Raw genomic sequence first — 20,826 nt, 5'->3', positions numbered from 1 at the left:
AATGCATGCATTTCCATCCCATGTGCCCCCAGCCATGTTCCTTTGCTTTACCTTGTTAAATCAAACGTAAATTCATTTTTTTCCTCTGACGGAGATTGAGGAAAGTGTCATGTTTCTGCTTCTTAGACAACCTATTTGAATGCCTCTTTCTGAGCGGAGGTTGAGTTTTGTATAGCACAACAGTATAATTTGCATCAGCTCATTGAAGCCCAGAGGAGCATACGCTTGGGCCAATGACAAACTGTAAAACTACTTCTGCATTACATAATAGTTTTCATACTGCCACCAAGCCACCTTCTTGATAAACTCTGCCGACTCAATTTTTTCTGAAGGCATCCCGAGTGGGGTGGGTATGCCCAGACATAGGTCCTGTTTTCGCCAGTCTATTTTTTGTATCTGATCCAGTGACTAGCTGGTGCAGGGATTTTTCAAAGCTAGTTGACTACATCAGAGAGTCCAGCTAATTATCATAATGCTGCAGTATGGTGCATCATTGCATACAGTAGTTCGTTTAGAACACTGTACAGCCAGTGACTGTTCCCAGTGGTCTGCTATAGGTGACCACGAGATCCATTTAATGCCTAATGCTGAACTTGTTCCCATAGTGCCCTTGCAGTCACTGGGGTTCTTTCCAAGGTGTTCACGCTGCCCAAGACTGGCGTGCCCTCTGAGATTTCTTTTTGCTTTAGCAATCCCTCGAGATGGCTTTGCTGCCCAACACAGGCACATGCCTGTAGGTACCAAGACTTAATGTATGAGCCTCTCCCTCAGGTCACTGTCCAACTCAACAGCTGTGTGCGTCTTTTTCTTGGTTTTACGATAGCCAATTCACAAGTCAAGGTTAGTACCACAGGCTTGGCCTCGCCTCCCGAACTCTGCCGTTCACCCGTGGAGGTCACTGGCGTCCTTTAAACACAATACTTTCTTCACTTGTGGGATCTGGCCTTCTCCACATGTTTTCCGCGTCCTGTCGGAAGCTCCGGTAGGGATACTCTTGTGGTTTTTGACCCTCTGCTCTCGCCCCTTGGTCCGTCGTTCTGCTCCAGTAGGTTTGCCTTCGTCCCAGAAGTTCTGCTTACAGTCGTGTTCTGGCTTGCTCAGAGTGTCTCTTTGGGTTCTGCATTTTATTCGTGTGAGGAGAGCTAACTGGTATCAAGTGTATGCACTTAGTGTAAAGTTCCTGACTCTGCCTGACCCGATTACCGGGAAATGTCCAGTGCGATGTGAGAGAGTTTGTCTGGTTACTCTGTCACCCTCTTCCTCTGCCCAGTGTTTGTGTAAAAAGGCAGGGGAGACGCGTTGGGACCTTGAAAGGGGGAATACTGTGTCTCACCATCAGCTACCTCAGCCCCACTTCCCGAAGTCCCCTCCCCCAGGTGATCCTCCCACACTGGTGCACACCCAGGAACTGGATCCAAAAGCAGAGGCTGTGTCCCGGCCCACCTGTATGACAAGTCCCTGAGGACTAGCGGGTGAGACACCCTTTGGTTTCACACACTACGCAGATTTCTTATCTATCCAGCCTGATACAAGGCTTATTTATTGCATGGCTTTTCTTTGAATTACATATTTGGCAATTGGATTTGTTGTGATCATGTGTGTCAAATGCAGGCATCTCTGCAGGCTTCTCATGGACCATAGCAAGCTTTGCATCAGTTTCTTACATTGTGTCTTAGTATGTATTCCAACATTGGGCATTTTGCATTTATAGAGGCAATTTCTTAAGGAGCCAATGTGTCTCATTGCTGCTGTGTGTCTTGATGTCTTGGCTCTCAGACCTTGGGCATGTGGATACCCCAGGTTCAGCCTTCACTTACTCTGCTACGTGGTTCCTCTAGAGCTTTTCAGACTGTACTTAACCTTCTTTAGCTATATTCCTGGATGAAGAACAGAAGAGCACATTGTGGTGAGATGGAGTAAGGAGGCTGAAAAGGCGTTATTATAGACTTTTATTCAGGAAAAAGGAAAAGAACCTGTGTCTCCCTATTCCTGGATTGATTTTCCCTATCTCAACTTAGAATAATTTGGGTGCTGGTCAGGATGTGAGTCACACCACATACTCTTATGCCCCGTCTCCTTTCCACCATACTGCATGGGCTTCCCTTCCAAGGGACGGGAGACAGAACCTTTTTCACCAGAAAAAACCTTCTTCCCCTTTAAATTTAGAGGCGCGCGGGGGTGCAGCCCTGCAACACGCTTTCCTCAAGGTCTTTGAAGAACAGACTGGCCAGGTGGAAGAAGCTCTTCAACAGATCACCTCCAGGAGACTTAAAGGACTTAGTTTATCATCGATCCTAGCCCAAGATAGGGCCGCTCTTTTCCAGTGCACCCCACAAGGGAGACTCCTTCCCAAGGACTCGCCCGTGTGGGAGGGACCGGCCAGGTTCTCGTACCAGCACAAGTACCGAGGCTGTATCAGCTACCGGCCAAGAGGCCGAGGGACCTGCAGATCCTCCCGGTGAGGGTGCTGAGGGACCGAAAGGTCCTTTTACAGGGTCTTCACCCGAGGGGCTAAGCCCTAGTATGGCATCATTTCCGAGGAAACGCCTTTATGCAGTTCTACTAACAGATCCGCCGAGGTCATAACACCTACCGGGCCTAGGCCTGAGGCACAGGGTAGGCCCAATGATCCACACTCAAGATTCATGGATGGGGCGGGCCCCATGAGCCGAGCAACACGATGCAGGCACGTGGAAGGCAGCTCAACAAGATGGCCGCCGCGCCAGCAAATCCAGACATCCAGCCGACGCCCCTCCAGGGAAGGCAGGTGGAGGACCGTGTGTTGAGGTGGGACTGGTGTCAACCAGGTATGTGGCCTACAGTTTATCCTTCTTTTGCGCAAGGCAGGTTCCTGCTGTGTCCATATGGGCAGGGTACTCAACGGCTCCAGCAGCCGCCCGTCAATATCGCCTACCACCAATCCAGCCTGTGAGGACAGGTTCTTTGTAAAGTTCCTCGGGCTCATGAAATCTCCACAGATGGGGGTCATCCTCAGGGATGCCATCAGGGACTTGCTCCCACCAATTGTCCCGCCGGTGCCTCAGGCCCCAGTACAGGCTCCTCAAGTCCCTGTTCAGCCTACGCAGCCCTCTCTGGCCCCCCAGCAGATTGTGCAGGCGGTTCTGCACCAGCCGCAGCCTCCGGGTCCGGTTCCCCTACCGCAGCCCCTGGCTCCTAGCACTCACCCTCTGGTGCCGGACCCTCCGGATCCGCAGGTGGACACAGATGAGGAGGACCGCAACACGCCGTCTTCAGCCAAAGCCTTCCACAAACGACTGGCAGGGCTGGCAGAGTACTTGGGCCTTCCTCAGCCCGAGGTCAAGCAGCCAGCAGAGGGGGTCCTTGCAGAAGTCCTTGGCCAACAAGGGTTGGCTCAAGCCCCACTCAGCCCAGCCGGTGAATAAACGCCTGGACGGCAAGTACAGGCATATGGAGGGGGATACACTCGTGCCATCAACCGATCCTCAGCCATACTCCTTGGTGATCGCTGCGGCATCACTGTACTCCAAGCCAGTTGTCCTCAGTTGCCTCCTCTGTGGCGCTGCTAGCCAAGGAGGAGAAGATCTTTGAGGTGTACGGGAAGAAGCTGTATTCCAACGCTCCCTTGCACCTGCGTCAAGCCAACGCGGATGCCATGCTGGCAGCCGTTAACCAGAGGCTCTGAAGTGAAATTTCAGATTTCCTCCCAAAGCTTCTGGCTCAGAGCCAATCACGATTCAAGGCGGGATTGGCGAAGGCCAAGATCGTGGCACAGGACATCATGGAGTTCTCCCTGGCCCACATTGACACCTGTGGCCACGGACATGAGAAGAACGGCCTGGCTCCGTGCTACGAAATTCAACCCAAATGTCCAGAAACGCATACTGGATCTTCCGTTCGAAGGGGGTGACCTCTTCCACTCCACAACAGACGAGGAGCTGGATAAAAAGAAAAAACACTCTCAAACGGTCAAGTCTTTATCCATTCTTACAAAGACCACGCCCAAACCGTACACCCAGTCACTGCAATGCTCTGAGAAGGGGCGTACATACAGAGGTTTCCGCGGCTCCCAAGCACGGAGGTCCAGACAGCCTGACCGTTCGCCGTCCCATCATCGGCGCAAACAACAAAAGGGGGGCTGTGGGAGAGTAAGGGCTTTTTCCAGTCCCCCTCCTCCGCAGCAGCCTCGGAGGGAAAGAAGGCATGACATGCCCCTCCCGGTCCACGTGTCTCCAGTGGTGGGTATGGGGCAGGCTTGCTCTCCATGCACATTTTTGGCACCCAATTTTGCGGACCCCTCGATCCTCTCTGTAGTCTCCACGGCGTACCGCCTCCCTATCCTAGCCTCTCCTCACCTCCACTCCCACAGATTGGGACAGCAACTCTTTTGGCCGAGATCCGGTCGCTCTTTCTCACCTCCACTCCCACAGACTGGGACAGCAACTCTTTTGGCCGAGATCCGGTCGCTCTTTGAGAGCCAGGCAGTGGGGGGAAGTCCCAGCCTCCCAGTGAGGCTTTGGCTTTTACTCCAGGATTTTCACCATTCAGAAAAAGAACCAGACAGGCCTGAGAGTTGTGCTGGACCTTTCCACCATCAACCTCTTCCTAACTCTACAAAAAATTCAAGATGGTTACGGCAGCTTTGATAGCGGAGACATTGTGCAAGGGAGACTTGATGTGCTCCCTGGATCTTAAGGACACGTACCTACACGTCCAGTTCTGGCAGCCTCATCATTCCTCTCTACGATTCAGGATTATGGGCTACCATTTCCAATACCAGGTGCTCCCTTCCGGCCTCAACTCGGCCCCCAGGGTCTTTACCAGGCTGCTGCACAGGGTGGCAGCCCTCCTCAGGTCACAAGGCCACCACATTTACCCGTACTTGGATGACTGGCTCGTCAGGGCTACATCTCCGGAAGCAGTGTACCATACCTCCCACGCTCTTATGAACACACTGCACGAGCTGGGTTTTCTCTCAACCTCAAGAAGTCACAGCTGCAGCCCACGTGGATACTGACCTTCTTGGGCCTCATTTGGGACACGTGCTCCGAGAAACTTTTTCCCTCAGAGGACAAGATCACAGCACTCAAGAGAGCCACTGCGCCCTTCCTCAACAGAGAAGTGACCTCGGCCTGGTGGTACCAACACCTACTGTATCTCATGGCAGCAGTCCTCTTGGCCGTCCCCCACGTGATCCTCAGTTTGAGGAGGATACAGCTGCACTTTGCAGCATCCTGGAACCAGGAATGTGGCCATCAGTCAGAGATGACCAACGTTCCTCTATCACTTCACCCAGCCCTCACATGGTGGTCTGGGGACTGCAACTGGAGGACGGGCAAGCCTTTCCGGCAACCTACACCACAGGTCACCATCACCATAGACTCCTCTCTCGAGGGTTTGGGGGCCATTCTGGATGACCACTACGTCAATGGACCTGGACCTGGCAGGAGTACCTCATCAGTTGGCTGGAATTGAAGGCCATCTGACTGGCACTCAGGGCCTTTCTCCCGGTCATTGAGGGCAATGTCGTCCTCATTCAGACAGACAACTGTTCTATATCAACAAGCAGGGAGGTACCAGGTCTCCCATTCACCCCCCCCCCTCCCCACTGTGCATGAAGAACAACATCTTCCTCACGGCGGTCCACCTGCTGGGGGAATCCAACCAGGAGGCAGACTGGGAGTGGACAACTACGAGTGGTAGTTGAATGACCTAGTGCTGCAGGAGATCTTTCACAAATGGGGCCACCCCCAGATAGACCTCTATGCCTCCCGGGGAAACAAGAAGTGCCAACTGTTAGCCTCCCGGCAGGGTCGGGGCCTGGGCTCCCTGGGCGATGCCTTTCAGATCAAGTGGGACGGAAGGACCGCACACGCCTTTCCACCCACTTCCCTGATTCACAGGGCGATATGCAAGATCAAAGAGTCTCGCCTACTCAGCATCATCCTAATAGCTCCATGGTGGGCAGCCAGGCCATGGTTTTCGGAGCTGCTCAGCCCCTCGGAGAGGCCTCTCATGCACCTGCCGACGGGCCCATTACATCTTCTGGCACAGCAGGGGGGGCTGGGTCATCCACCCCGCACCAGTGAAATTAGCACTGACAGCCTGGTTCCTGAACAGGTCACGCTAGGACATCTCAGCCACACTAAAGCTAATCTAGAGACCATACAGGGCGCCAGGAGCAAATCTACCAGGGCCCAGTATACAAGCAAGTGGACCAGGTTCTGCCACTAGGCAGACTAAGGGCATTAACCCGCTGGCATGTTCCCTGGACAACATGCTCTTTTTTGGCGCATCTTGCCCATTCAGGCATGCAGGTGGACACTTGCCGCACTTAACTGACAGCCATTGGGACTTGCAGAAACTCGGAAGAGGAGAGATTTTCCTCCTCCAACCCGATTGTCAAGAAGCATTTGACAGGTCTCTCCAGGCTCTCCCTACCCATCAAGAAGCCACACCCCGTGTGGGACCTCAACATAGTCTTACGTGGCCTGGCGCACAAACCATTCGAACCAATGGCGTCCGCAGACATCCGGCTGGTCACCATTAAGACAGCCTTGTTAGTTGGCCTCACCTGAGATCGCAGAATCAGAGAAATTCAGGCACTGATTGCCTTGGAGCCATACACTACGTTTCACAAGGACAAGTTAGTCCTGCGGACGCCCCCAGCATTCCTTCCTAAGGTGCCTTCCGCATTCCATCTAAACAAGATAATTGTACTGCCCACGTTTTTTGCTGAGCCCAAAGACGAGGCGCAGAGAGTTCTGCACTGCGTTGACGTCAGGCGTGCACTGAAATTCTACCTGGATAGGACGAAGAGCTTCCGCAAGTCGGATGCTCTGTTCATCACCTTTGGAGGTTCAAGAGCGTGGTTTTGGGCATCCAAGGCCTCCATAGTCCGATGGATTGTTTTGGCCATCAGAGAAGCCTACGACGGACAGCATAAGCCACCCACGGCCAACATGCATGCCCACGCGGTCAGAGCCAAGGCCACATGGGCCACCCCTTCAGTTTTCTGCAAGCCCTATTGTTTGGATGGCGGCTCTAGATCAGAAGCGGCTTTCGGGCAGGCGGTTCTCAGGAACCTATTTGCTTAAGCAGGGTCTCCTCTACACCCTGGGGCTACATTCAGTTGTAATTGCCCATACAGTATGGAGGTAAGGGGACTGGACGTAAGAGTAATTTATAAGTTACTCACCATAGTGACTAACGTACTCTTAGTCCTTAGTCCCCTTTCCTCCATACGTCCCGCCATCCTCCCCCTAATAATACTGGTGTCATTGTAACGCTCACCTGATTCCCACGGAGGCGCGGGTCTTGGCAGCAAGCTGTCTGTGACTCGAAAAGTGATGTGCAGGCCTCGATTGGCTTCTGGGGTCGAACCTCTTCGCACTGTGTGTCGGACTCGAAGAGTGAGGTTTCTGCAGGTGAAAGAATATGGGGGTTAATGGTCTGGGTTGTTGAATGTCCCTCTCTCTCTCTCTTCCCAGCTTTTTCGTAGAGCCCCAGGTCAACGTGCTCACCTTATATAGGTGAATGCTGGGCTCTCCATCTGCGTCTGGTGCAGGGTGCCGTTGCCAGTTCCTTCACTGGTGAAACACAGGCCTCTTGAATTCAGAGGATGGTTACCGTCGTTATCTGCACGAGCTGTGAGTTTCTGGACACCTTTTGTCTTTATAGTCTTTACATGCGTGGCACGTTTATATGCAGACTCTGTATAATGCTTTTCCCTTATGTACTGCAGGGCTCTTGAGATGAAAGATGAAGTGAAGCGCCTGGAAGTTCGTAAGTATGGCAAGCGCTCTGTCTCTTTCCTTGCAGCTTAGTTCGTGTTAAAGAGACGCTGGAGTATTCGCAGGCGTTTTATTGCGCCGAGCGTGATAGACGTAAGTAAATACCTGCTTAATGTCTTTTCTTTTGCCTTTCAGATGTTGGGTTGCAGCGCCGGAGTCCGCGGAATGCCAGTAAGTTGTTAACGATACTTTGTCTTCACAGGCGGCGATGCAGAACGAAGAAATCCGGAATTCACAGCGTACTGGTAAGTATGGCAATGCTTTTGTTTTTGCAGGTGGAGATGCGGCGTGAAGAAACGGCCGCAGCCGATGGATCAGGTAAGTAAGCACTGCGTGTAAAATTCGCCTTGCTAACCTGTTGTTTCTGTTCTTTGCAGGTGCTGATGATGTCTGGATACTGAAATGGTAAGTAGGATTCTTGCAGGTCCAGGATCGGAAGAAGAAAGGCCGGAGCAGACTCGGTGAGCGTTCTGCTGCAGATGCAGAATAACGCGAAGCACGCTTCATCTATCGGGTGTGGTTTAAATAGCCTTGGAGTGATGAGGCGTCTTCTTCCACGGCCCCGCCTAGGTAAGAAAAGAGTTCCAGTTTCCAGAAGAGTTCCAGTACTGTATCCAGGGAGTGGGGCTGCCCCACCCAGGTAAGAAAGTAGTTCCTGTTCTCAGATGGCTTCTAAGTGGCTGGTAAGTAAGCAGCATGGTCTGCTGCAGGTAAGTCCACCCAAGCATCTTCACACCTATTATGAGCCCGGCGCTTTCAGTGCCAGGACCAATGGTTTTGATGAGCCTGGTGCCACCGGCGCCAGGACAAGGTCCAAAAGGTCCCAGTGGGGACCGGCTGGTGCTTAGGATTAGGGTTAGGGGCCTGCTTCCAAGGATGTTGGGCTGGTCCTGGCTCCTTGGAAGCAGTGATCATGACAGTACCCCCCCTCAAGGCCCCTCCTAAGCGTGTCTTCTCCGGGGGTTTTGGCTTGTCGGGGTGATTCAGATGGAATTTCTTGACCAGACGAGGTGCGTGGACATATTCTGAAGGTTCCCAAGACCTTTCCTGGGGGCCGTAACCTTTCCAATCAACCAGATAATATAATTTAGATTTGGAGATCTTGGAGTCTAGGATGTTTTTAACTTCGAATTCAAGTTCTCCATCTACTAAAACCGGTTCTGGGAATTCAGTCAATCGGGTTTCTGGTTGTACTGGTTTTAATAAGGAGACATGGAATACTGGGTGTATTTTCATATGCGTAGGTAACTCCAATTTGACAGCCACCGGATTAATTATGGCAGATATGAGATAGGGTCCAAGGTATCTCGGGATGAAGGTGCGGGGTCCCTTTAGAGGCAGGTGCTTAGTGGATAGCCAGACCTGATCTCCTACAGCGTAGTGAGGAGCCTCTTTACGGTGTCGATCTGCTCCTCTTTTGAATTGAGCTTTAGCTCTTTGCAGATGGGCCGAGGCTTCCTTAAAAGCACGGGTGATCTCCGAGTGCAAATGATCCACAGCAGGTGCTTCGAATTCTTGGGGAGGATCCAGGTTAGAGGTTCTAGGATGGTGTCCGTATAGTAGGAAGAAGGGAGTCTTCCCTGTTCCAGAATGAATCGAATTATTGTAAGCGTATTCAGCGATCCAAAGAATATCCTTCCAGGGGTTTTCAGTTTGTTGGAGCATGCAACGTAGATATTGCTCTAGAGTTTGATTTGTCCTTTCGGTTTGTCCGTCAGTTTGGGGATGGTGACTAGTTGAAAGTCTTAGATCAATTTGGGCTAGACGACAGCAACTGCGCCAGAAGTGAGAGATGAATTGACTTCCCTTATCGGAGACTAAAACCGAGGGAAAACCGTGTAGCCGAACGATGTTTTCTAAGAATTCTCGGGCCAATACTGAGGCTGATGGTAGACCCTTCAGGGGAATGAAGTGAGCCATCTTGGAGAATAGATCCACGACTACTAAAATGGTAGTATACCCGAGCATGGAGGTAAGTCCGTGATGAAATCCATGGACAGGGTATGCCATGGACAGGGAGGGATGTCTAGTGGCTGTAATAGGCCGGCTGGTTTCTCCTTCCGACTTTTATTCTGGGCACACACACCACAGGAGATTACAAAGTCTCTAATATCCTTTTTCCATGACGGCCACCAGAAATGTCTTTTAATCTTTTCCATGGTTTTGGTAATGCCAGGGTGACCCTCCATTAGAGAGTCGTGATAACAGGAGATTACTTGTTTTTGTATTTTCTCACAGGGTAAATGCAGTCGTCCTCGGAAATATGGTAGGTCTTGATCCACTGAGAATTCTTTCCCCTTTAATTGCCAATCTTGCAAATCGCCCGGAGTTAGGAGTGATTTAACCATGGTCTTGATGTCTTCAAAAGATTGAGCGCTGACCAAACCCAAAATTCTTTGTTCTGGGATAATGGGTATTGGTTCTGGATTGGTCAAATGTTCATCTACTCCCATCCGGGAGAGAGCATCTGCTTTTCCGTTCTTACTGCCTGGTCGATAAGTAATTATAAAGTCAAATTCTGCTAGAAACAGAGCCCAGCGAAGCTGTCTGGAAGACTGAGCTTTGGCTGTCTTTAGATATTGTAAATTGCGGTGATCAGTCATTACGGTGACTGTGTGTTTGGCTCCTAGAAGATAATGCCGCCAGGCTTTAAAGGCCGATCTGATGGCCAAAAGTTCCTTGTCTGTAATTGAATAGTTGATCTCGGGAGGCGAAAACTTGCGGGACCAAAAGGCAACAGGATGTAGTTGGTGTGTGACCGGATCTCTTTGTGATAAAACTGCCCCCATAGCAAGACTAGAAGCATCCGTTTCCACGATGCAGGGGAGTTCTGGGCGAGGATGTTTTAAAACAGGTGCAGAAATGAATTTAGCTTTTAAGTCCTGAAAAGCTTGTTCTGCTTCAGAAGACCACTCAAAACGTTTATTCTTTTTCAACAGAGCAGTGATGGGCTGGACTATCCGAGAAAATTCAGGAATGAATCTGCGGTAAAAGTTAGCGAACCCTAACATGCTTTCAACTCCTTTTACAGAGGTTGGTGATGGCCACTTGATGATTGCATCAACTTTCTTTGAATCCATATGGACTCCGTTAGGTGACAATATGAATCCCAGGAACTCGACTTCCGTTACGTTGAAAACGCATTTCTCAAGCTTAGCAAAAAGATTATGTTGACACAATCTCTCGAGAACCTTTTTAACGTGTCTCTGATGTTCCTCTTCAGATGATGAATAAACGAGGATGTCATCAATGTAGACAACAACACACACGTCTATGAGTTCTCGAAGGACATCGTTCATAAAATACTGGAAAGCAGCAGGCGCATTACACAGTCCAAAGGGCATCACTTGATATTCGAATAGCCCGTACTTGGTGCGGAAGGCCGTTTTCCATTCATCGCCCTCTTTTATCCGTACCAAGTGGTAGGCTCCTCTGAGATCCAACTTTGTGTATATACATGCATCTTTGACTTGATCCAGGAGTTCCGGGATCAAAGGTAACGGGTATCTGTTTTTAACGGTGATCGGATTCAGGGCGCGATAATCTATGCAAGTCCTAAGGTCTCCTTCCTTTTTCGGAACGAAGAACAAAGCCGATGAAGCTGGAGATTTTGAAGGACGGATAAACCCGTTAGCTAGGTATTGGTCTAGGTATTGTCTGAGGTGAAGGTTCTCTGGCTCGGTGAGGGCATAAATCCTGCTGCAAGGAGGAGTTGTTCCAGGTATCAGATCTATTTGACAGTCGTAAGACCTATGAGGAGGCAGGGTGTTGGCTTGATCCTTCCGGAAGACGTCTTGGAATTCCTGGTATTCGGGAGGTAATTTGGGAACCTCCTCAGAAGAGATTGCCGCCAGTGAAACATCAGGCCGAGGATAACAAGTGGTAAAACACTCTGGAAACTGAACCGTCTTTGCTCGCCAATCGATCTGAGGATTGTGCTTCTCTAACCAAGGGATTCCCAGAATGATCTGGAACTGAGGGGCCTTGATTACATCGAACACGATTCTCTCCCGGTGTCCATCTTGACTGACTAGCGTCACTTCTTGGGTGGCATGCGTTACTGGTCCGGAGGCTATCTCCGTGCCATCCACAGTAGTGATGACGTCTTTCACTGCCTTAGGGACAAGGGGTAGATTCATCCTTGATACCATTTCACGGTCCACATAGTTACCGATTGCTCCGTTGTCAATGTAAGCTTCAATTGCATGCAAACGATCCGGACGTTCAGGACTAATGAGGACCATGGGTATCACGAAATGCGAGGTCACGGGACAGATCTTAACGCTCGGCAAGAGGACCTCTACTCTTGTCGGGCGAGGTCGTTTCCCTGCTCAGAATTTGTGGTACAGGTATCCGCGGCTCCTACAGTCTTCTTAGCTGGTTTCACTGGACAGTCCCGAAGAAAGTGTCCTGAGTTTCCGCAATAGAGGCATAATTGCAGCTGCCTTCTTCTTTCCCGCTCTTTCTGGGTTAAAGGTCCTTTCATGCCCCCTATTTGCATGGGTTCCACAGAGTCAGCTCCCTTATTCGAGGTCTGTGGTTTAGAAAACACTCGGGTATCAAATCTGGAACGATCTGCCTTCCTGTTCTGTAGTCTATGGTCCAATTGGACAACTAAGTCAATATAGTCAGAACATTCTTGTGGAGGATTCACAACTTGCGCTAACACATCTTTGAGCTCTCCATGCAGGCCTCTGTAGAAAAGCGTTATTCTCTTGTCCTCGGGCCATTGTGTTTCCACTATGAGTCTATTGAAGGAGGCTATATAAGTCAAGAGGTCTTGATTACCCTGTCGTAATGAGAGAAGTTCATTGTCCAAGGCCTGCCCTTGTGCATGTCTTGCGAACAGTTTCTCCATGCTGGACTGGAAGGCCTGAAAATCATGTAAAACCGGATCATCCTGGGTGACTAAAGGGATCGACCAATCTGCGGCGCTGCCACTGAGATAAGAAAGCACGAAAGCCGCCTTGGTCTGGTCTGTTGGGAATGCAGCTGTTCGACATAAGAAGTGTAGGCGGCACTGATTGATGAACACTGTGAATTTCTTTGGATCACCAGAAAAGCGTTCGGGCGGAGCCAAGGGAACATTACCGGGCAGATTGATTTGCACTGGATTTGAAGATGATGCAGAAGGATAACTTCCTCCTGGAACAGGCAAAGGTGTCTGTCCTGCCTGCGTTTGTAACAACTGCCTAGCAAGGTCCTCTGTTCACTCATTGGAAATTATCAGTTCTCTTCTTAGAGAGTTTGTTTCCTGACGAGCTGCATGTACTTCTGCTCTTAATTCCCCAAGCAACTGGGCTAGTTGATCAGTGTCTGAGGTTTCCATTGCGCCTGGGTAGGAGTTTTGTGGTGGGGCTTCGCGTTCTGTAACGCTCACCTGATTCCCACGGAGGCGCGGGTCTTGGCAGGAAGCTGTCTGTGACTCGAAAAGTGATGTGCAGGCCTCGATTGGCTTTTGGGGTCGAACCTCTTCGCACTGTGTGTCGGACTCGAAGAGTGAGGTTTCTGCAGGTGAAAGAATATGGGGGTTAATGGTCTGGGTTGTTGAATGTCCCTCTCTCTCTCTTCCCAGCTTTTTCGTAGAGCCCCCAGGTCAACGTGCTCACCTTATATAGGTGAATGCTGGGCTCTCCATCTGCGTCTGGTGAGGGTGCCGTTGCCAGTTCCTTCACTGGTGAAACACAGGCCTCTTGAATTCAGAGGATGGTTACCGTCGTTATCTGCACGAGCGGTGAGTTTCTGGACACCTTTTGTCTTTATAGTCTTTACATGCGTGGCACGTTTATATGCAGACTCTGTATAATGCTTTCCCCTTATGTATTGCAGGGCTCTTGAGATGAAAGATGAAGTGAAGCGCCTGGAAGTTCGTAAGTATGGCAAGCGCTCTAGCTGTCTCTTTCCTTGCAGCTTAGTTCGTGTTAAAGAGACGCCGGAGTATTCGCAGGCGTTTTATTGCGACGAGCGTGATGGACGTAAGTAAATACCTGCTTAATGTCTTTTCTTTTGCCTTTCAGATGTTGGGTTGCAGCGCCGGAGTCCGCGGAATGCCAGTAAGTTGTTAACGATACTTTGTCTTCACAGGCGGCGATGCAGAACGAAGAAATCCGGAATTCACAGGGTGCTGGTAAGTATGGCAATGCTTTTGTTTTTGCAGGTGGAGATGCGGCATGAAGAAACGGCCGCAGCCGATGAATCAGGTAAGTAAGCACTGCGTGTAAAGTTCGCCTTGCTAACCTGTTGTTTCTGTTCTTTGCAGGTGCTGATGATGTCTGGATACTGAAATGGTAAGTAGGATTCTTGCAGGTCCAGGATCGGAAGAAGAAAGGCCGGAGCAGACTCGGTGAGCGTTCTGCTGCAGATGCAGAATAACGTGAAGCACGCTTCATCTATCGGGTGTGGTTTAAATAGCCTTGGAGTGATGAGGCGTCTTCTTCCAGGGCCCCGCCTAGGTAAGAAAAGAGTTCCAGTTTCCAGAAGAGTTCCAGTGCTGTATCCAGGGAGTGGAGCTGCCCCACCCAGGTAAGAAAGTAGTTCCTGTTCTCAGATGGCTTCTAAGTGGCTGGTAAGTAAGCAGCATGGTCTGCTGCAGGTAAGTCCACCCAAGCATCTTCACACCTATTATGAGCCTGGCGCTTCCAGTGCCGGGACCAATGGTTTTGATGAGCCTGGTGCTACCGGCGCCAGGACAAGGTCCAAAAGGTCCCAGTGGGAACCGGCTGGTGCTTAGGATTAGGGTTAGGGGCCTGCTTCCACGGACGTTGGGCTGGTCCTGGCTCCTTGGAAGCAGTGATCATGACAGTCATTAGGCAATGTTAAATCTATTATCCACTTGTCAATGGGGACTGAGGTCTGGCGCCGGAGGGCGGAGTCAGGGCAGCGCATGCTCCCAGGGCTGCACCACTGTGCGCCTCTAAATTTAAAGGGGATGGAAGTTTTTTTCTGGTGAAAGATTGTCTCCCGTCCCTAGCGAGAGAGGCCCATGCAGTATGGCGGAAAGGGGACTACGGACTAAGAGTATGTTAGTCTCTAAGGTGAGTAACTTATAATTACTTATCTGGGGAAGAGCACGTGGAATTACAAGGACAGAGGCCTAACCCAGGAGCGCTGATGATAGCGGTCTGATCCATTCGATGAGAAAAAGAGGACTGGGGAGTGGCGCAGGTGGGCGGAGTGAGGGGATCCTATGCTCCCAGGGCACCATCCCTGCACGCCTCTAGATTTAAAGGGAATGAAAGTTTTTTCTGGTGAAAAAGATTGTGTCCTGTCCCTAGCGAGGGATGCCCATACAGTATGGAGGAAAGCGGACGGGACGTAAGAGCATGGAATAAATGTTATTTTTTTTTAAAAAGGCTGTAAGGAAGGCATGGTTTCGACAGTAAGACCGACACAAGTGACCACAGTTCCAGGGCGTTTATTAAACTTCAACAATGGTGTGATGAATGCCTATCTAATCCTAAATCTACAGATGGGATCAAGCTACGACATCAAATAATAATAATGCAGTCCTAGTTGAGTCTTGTCAAAGTAAAAGTGCCTATATTAAAAAAAAACATTTCCAATCCTTAACCCTGAATACAAATAATGTGGGGGTAGTGTTCCTGAAAAAGAAGTGTTCACAAAATGATTTATCAGGATGTTCAGGCTGTTGGCCTCCCTTCCCCATGTTTTCAGCACGGGACAAAGTGGTTCACTCGAGCAAAGCACACACTCTGGCTTCTACTGCACGAGGATACAGTTCCATTACCAGTATAAGGGCCTTCTGTGCCCAAGTCTCTTTACTTATCAAAGTCTCTTGATTCAGAGGGCCTGTTGTACCAAAACAAAACACAAAGTTCCTTTCCTTTTTTAAGTACTCAATTCATGTGATTCGCCCTGGGTCCCCCTTCTTACAATGTTCAGAAAATATTCTTTCTCGGGTGACTCACGGTTCACCCCGGATCCCCCCACAGCTCCAGGCTCAGATGCTTCCTCTTATACAATTGGTCTCCCTCAGCCGGGTTCGGACCAATTTCAGTTCGTATTACACTATCGGAAGACTTTCAAATGTGCAAAGGGTTTAGCTTGACCCGTTGTAGGACCACTTGGATCTCAAAATTCCCTTTCCACAATTGCCAACCAGTTGGATACCGAACGAAGGCCTTCGAATGAGCATCACGTGGCGCCAGACCATTCTGTCTACGGTATCTTTCTTAGCCTCCAAAGTTCAGTCACTCCTCTGGTTTTCAATACTATTAGTGTTGCTCGTTACATACTATTCACACACTGTTCTCTTTTGATTTCTTCATACAATGTTGCCGCTTGCAACCTTGGTTCTAACACGGGCTGGTCTGGTATCAGTCTCTCAGACTCACCGGCTGTTTTGTCTTTACTGGCACTGCTTTGTTTTAGGAGCCAAAGACAGTACCAGAGCGGCAAACGTTCCTCCCCGCCTTTATCGATGCGGGAGAGCCCCGGGCGCGGTGTGCCCAGCAGTGTGTTAGGTGGAATCGAGGTGGAAGGAGCAGTTATTTTTGTGCCCCAAGTCCTTCACGTTCTACTCTGAGACTGCATTCTAGTCCTTCTACTATTTTGCCTGCCCGTAGCTCCAGCCTATTTACACACCGTGCATGCGCAGAGCTTCCAGCAGTGTGTTAGGTGTTCAGTGGGAGAGTGGAGACATGGCTGTGGCGGATTCCCTTTTTCCAGCCCTTGGAGCGCCTGGTTAGATCTCCCACATTCGGAGCATGCTAACTGGACTTGCTGCGCTTATGCATGATAAGTGAGCTGACCTCTCGCTTAAAGCTCTACTCGTCCGCCCTTTCCCTCAACACGCGTCTGTTGCAGCGTTGATGCTCCACTAGGCGTGGCCCTGCTACGTCTAAAGTCAGCCTGCTCCTAACTGTACTTCTGATGCTTGTTAATCTGCTTAGAATCACATGCTGTGCATATGGTCCGACATCCAGTGGTAACCGTTGAGTATTGCATCTTGTCTTTCGGGGACCAAAAGGGGACGTCGGCATAGGCCTGTCTGAAACAATATCCCTATCGTGACATGTGTAGTACCCAAAATCCCTCATGCGCCGAGGTCCCTCAGATTGTTTTTTTCCGCCCAGATAACTGGTCGCCCTATCGCAGAGCTCTTCATGAGACATTGTTTATCTTACCGAATTGTCGGTTTAATCCCTGTTAAGTCACTTCGCCCATCAGGAACATCTTCGACCAAGACTACGGGGGAATCGTCTATGGCTGTGGGTTCCGGCGCCTAAGATCCGGCGTTCGGACTTCCACATGGTCGGGACTTCTGGCCGGCCTACACAGTAGGGAGAGTGGGCTTGGGGTTTGCCATACTGCTATGATGTCTTTCCTCTTTTCCACTGCTTTCCTTTTTGGTCTGGTCACCCTTCCCTTCTGCTATGGAAAGGACTCCATTTAGATTCTGCCATGTGTGTAGGGTCAGATAGCCGTGGAAAGACGAGCACACGTCGTGTAACGCTTGTCTCCCCCCTAGAGCACGACGAGAACCGGTGTTCGGCGTATAAACTCCTTAAACCTAAAACCCTTAAGGAGCGCTGGTTGAAGCCTCCCTCCCTCGTGGAGCCTCCCTCCCCTGCCGCGACACCAGCCGAAAGTGACAGGGGTACATCGGATGACCAAACGTCCAACGCGGACGTTATAGACCTTGAGGCAGACTTTTCTAGAGCCGCCACACCCGTCCCCGACCCTTCCAGGCTCGACTCCGGTCTTGCTACAGGGACCACACCCGGTGACGGGGGGGCGTACAATCGCACTGCACAAAGCACACAACCCAAGCGCCCTCCTCGATGACTTCGTCAAAGAAGGCGAAAGCGCCATCGGATCGATCTGATCCGAAGCCTTCTCCGCAGCAGCGCATGACAATTGGGCATAACAAGGGCGCTACTCCCGAAACTACACACGCCGAAGTTTCTGAACAAGAAACTTCGACAGGTTCCAAGGTTTCCAAGGCCCGTACAGGCCTGTAAACTGCGAGTAGGCCTCTACCCGAGAAGCCATCCACTGGCCCTTCTGGAGCCGCGGAAGACATTTTCACTGCCGACACATCATTGGAGGCGTTGTCTCCCGAAGATTCGGTGACTATCCGTAAGAGCATCAATAGGATTGCTACGGCGGTGGGTCTAGTACCGGTTCCGCCCACAGTTATGGGCCAATCCGCCGAAAAGTTTTCCACGGATTTGGAAGATGATCCCGAAGACTCTTACGAAGAAAGCCAGGTACCCCTCTCAAGCACCTTGAGGAGATCCTCTCAACGCCTTAGGGCGGAGAAGCCGGTTCCTACTCAGCTAGGTCCATTTGGTTCATCCAAGTGGACCACGGAGCAATATCGAGGTATGTATGGATCGGCTGCAGCAGTTTTTCAGGGCTTCTTATCAACCTCCGTCGAAAAGAGCTCGGGTATACCCTAACCCTTAAACACAAGATGCCCAACACCTAGATGTCCAACACCAAGTTGATTATCAAGAAGATGTCCAGATGGACACGTATAGAGACAGCTATACAGAAGAAGAGAAGGCTTCTTTTCCGTACAACTATGGGGAAGATCAAGGAGCAACGGACAACTGGGAGGACACCCAGCAGGATGATCACAATTCTGATATTGTTTGCCTCGACTCTCCCCCATCCATCCTGATTCGACAAGCTTCCCCGGTGGATGATCAACAACATGTTGACAAAAGCAGCGGAATTCTTTAAAATTGCCACGCTGGAAGCCTTGCCCGAACAAGATTTTGCGGAGGACATTATTAATGAAAAGCCTCCGGCAAGCCATTCTATCCCTCTCTTGAGCTCTGTAAAGAGACGGCTGGCCCCTTCCTTACTCGCACCCGCTCAGACTAGGGCTGTGAACCCAAGGATCGAAAAACTTTTCCGGCCCTCCCCCACCGACCCGCTTCATATCAAAGGACACGCAATCCCAGACTTGTTGGTGGTGACCAACACTCGCAAGAGAGCAGGGGTTCCCCTTGCCACGGGAGAGTTACCCCCGGACAAGGAGTCCAAAAGGTTGTATGCCTTAGGCAAACGGGTTATGTCGTTGGCGGCCTACACTGTCCAGATTGCCAATAACACGACGTTACTGGCAAGCTACTTCGACGCCCAATGGAACCTACTCCAGGAAGGCCTTCAGGAGATTCAGGAACCAACCGGAGCCAAGCTTCTCGCCATTGTCTCGGAGGGCAAACTTGCCAATCAGAATGTTGTAAAGCATACCACTGACACCGCAGAGACAGCAGGCAGGTCTCTCGCACAGGGTACTCTCCTAAAGAGACACGCGTGGCTGCGCACGTCGGGCTTCAGGCCTGAGACCCAGGCATCCATTATCAACAAACCCATCGAAGAGGCCAACCTCTTCGGGAAGGCGGTAGACGATGCGTTGGGGACAGCCAAGAAGGAGCACGAGACTATTAAGTTGCTGCACCAGATTTCCCAAAAACCCTCTTCACAGAGGGGCAGTAATTCTCGGCGGTCCTTTCGAGGACAAACCCGCGCCGCTCAAAATAATTTCGGCAACTTCAACTCAAGTCAACCTGCTGCCAGCCCCACTTACTACCCCCAAAGGGATCAGAAGTGCGGAAAGAATAGAGGCAGAGGCTCCAATTCCAGAGGAGCGTCAACTTTGGGTCAGAAATGACCACCAAGTCCAGGTCCCATGTCTCCCCGGTCGGGGGGCGATTAACATCTTTCCTCAAGGCATGGTAGGGGATAACTTCAGACCAGTGGGTCTTGAAGACGGTCGCCCACGGTTACTGCGTGGAATTCGCCCGCCCTCCACAGTTCAGATCGTCGAAACATCAACGCCTTTCACCGGAACTTCTGCAGATTCTGATCCAAGAGGTGGAAGTGCTGCTGGGAAAGGACGCCATAGAAGCGTCCCGATTCTTCAGATAAACGAGGGTATCTATTCAGTGTACTTCCTTGTACCCAAAAAGGATCTCACCATGCGTCCTGTTCTAGACCTGCGCCCAGCGAACAAGTTCATAAATCCCCAGAAGTTTTGCATGGTAACACTGCAAGAGGTGATCCCATTGCTAAAACAAGGGGACTTCATGACAACATTGGATATGAAAGATGCATACTTTCATATTTCAAAGCTGCCAGCGCACAGAAAATTCCTAAGGTTCGTGATTCAGGACAAACACTACCAGTTCAAGGTACTCCCCTTCGGCATAGCCTCGGCGCCAAGGGTGTTCACCAAGGTCCTGGCAGTGGCAGTGGCACACCTGCGCAGACTTCCAGTTTACCCTTACCTCGACGATTGGCTCATCACAGGGGACTTGTTCGATGTTTGTTTTTCGAACACCCAAAATACAGTAGACCTACTGTTCAGCCTGGGATTTTCTATCAACGAAAAGAAATCCAGCTTAGTCCCCAGCCAGGTAAAACAGTTCCTGGGGGCTCTAATTCGTACGGAAGACGGTCTGGTCTTCCCTTCCAGCGAGAGGGTTCAGAACATGCTCTCTCAGGTTCCTCAGTATGTAGCCAGTCGAGAGGTGACGGTACGCAAAGCTATGCGTTTGCTAGGGATGATGGCGTCATGCATATACTTGGTTCCCCACGGGCGGCTGCGCATGCGTCCCATGCAAGAGTGGCTCAACAGCCAGTGGTGTCAGACCAGCAGACAATGGGAAGATCTGTTAGTTGTCTCGCCAGCCCTCGTTCTCTCTCTGCAGTGGTGGTCGAGGGAGAACCTCTTGAAGGGGAAAACCTTCACCACCCCTGCAGTGGAAGCTACTCTCACGACAGACGCATCTCTCACGGGGTGGAGGGCTCACCTGCTTCAACAGACAGCGCACGGAGTGTGGTCCCCTGAGGTAACATCCAGCCATATAAACTTACTGGAGCTACTAGCAGTGTTCAAAGCATTGAAAGCCTTTCAGGGGCAACTGCAAGGGAAGACAGTACTGGTCCTAACCGACAGCACAACAGCAATGTATTACCTGAATAAACAGGGGGGCACTCACTCTCCAGGGTTATCCAAGCTGTCCCAAAACATCTGGATATGGGCTTTCAAACACAAGATGTTCTTGATATCCCAACA

At 50.7% G+C, this 20,826-nt stretch overlaps 1 protein-coding gene across 17 annotated transcripts in view; it reads left to right on the top strand.

Moving 5' to 3' along the window:
- The window catches only part of NCOA2 (nuclear receptor coactivator 2), a 2,606,235-nt gene that overhangs the window by 1,633,117 nt on the left and 952,292 nt on the right, over positions 1 to 20,826 (top strand). The gene's annotated exons all lie outside the window — the stretch shown is intronic.

The sequence above is a fragment of the Ambystoma mexicanum genome, chromosome 5q (genome assembly GCF_040938575.1).
Source record: "Ambystoma mexicanum isolate Mex_15411 chromosome 5q, UKY_AmexF1_1, whole genome shotgun sequence".
NCBI lineage: Eukaryota > Metazoa > Chordata > Amphibia > Caudata > Ambystomatidae > Ambystoma > Ambystoma mexicanum.
The sequence above is the reverse complement of the archived record's forward strand: the minus strand, read 5'-3'. Positions and strand labels throughout refer to the sequence as shown.